Source organism: Berghia stephanieae, chromosome 7 (assembly GCF_034508935.2).
Source record: "Berghia stephanieae isolate SIO BIC M18660-M18661 chromosome 7, UCSD_Bste_1.3, whole genome shotgun sequence".
Lineage (NCBI taxonomy): Eukaryota > Metazoa > Mollusca > Gastropoda > Nudibranchia > Aeolidiidae > Berghia > Berghia stephanieae.
Window position 1 is genome coordinate 48,225,063 of NC_088366.1, and position 1,126 is coordinate 48,226,188.

Consider the following 1,126-nt stretch of genomic DNA (forward strand, 5'->3'; position numbering starts at 1 on the left):
TCCGGATGGCAATGTTGTGAGCTTCTTAGCCAAGCGCACAGTATCTATAGATAGTTCGAAGATGACGTCACTCAGGCCTTTCTTATTGTTTTTGCCATCCGCGTTTGTGAGTTGTTCTCACTAAACTGTATTAACCAGACTATATAAGTTCATGGTTACACAGAGTTTATGTGTTGGTCCGTTATACTTCCGGATGGCAATGATATGAGCTTCTTAGCCAAGCTCACAGTATCTATAGATAGAAAGAGCTTGGCTAAGAAGCTCACAACATTGCCTTACGACTATAACGAAACAACACACAAAACTACAGTGTAACCTTGAACGCTAAAAGAGAGTTCGAAGTTGACGTCACTCAGCTCTTTGTTATTGATTTTTGCCATCCGCGTTGATGAGTAATTCTCACTAAACCGTATTAAACTGACTAAAAACCTCCATGGATACACACAGTTTTGTGTGTTGGTCAGTTATACTTCCAGATGGCAACTTTGTAAGCTTCTAAGCCAAACGCATACTATCTATAGTCTGGCTAATACAGTTTAGTGAGAATTACTCATAAGCGTGGATGGCAAAAATCAATAACAAATGCCCTAGTGACATCATCTTCGTTCTATCTGAAGCCTGACACTAGAACCCTCTTGGACTTACAGAGGGTCTGAAGTTCGATCCCCAGTCGAGGTAGACTGATTTTTTTGGGATTTTTTTTTTTGGTCTGGCACCTTTCATACACACTTTTTCAGTTCTTTAAGTTTAGAGCTTTAAAAATTAGAGCTTTTATTTAGCGCAATATCCACTAAATGTGCTCAAAGCGCTTTGCAAAGGGTCCCTGACCAACAACAACACGTAACATGTAGAACGAGACATGACACCTAATTACAAATATTACAATTTTTCCGACAGAGACAACGCTGTTGACGGCCAGGTACTCATTTTACACCGAGCACGGTGAGAGAATGTGAGTAAAGGGTCTTTTCCAAGGACTCAACTATGCGCTGTGCGAGGCTCGAACCCAGGACCTTCCTTCCGATCCGAAAGCGAGTGTCATACCACACGACACTCATCTTAGCCGCGCAAGATAAGATTAGATATACTTTATTGATCCTTGTATGGTATTTCAGCATTAGGCTTC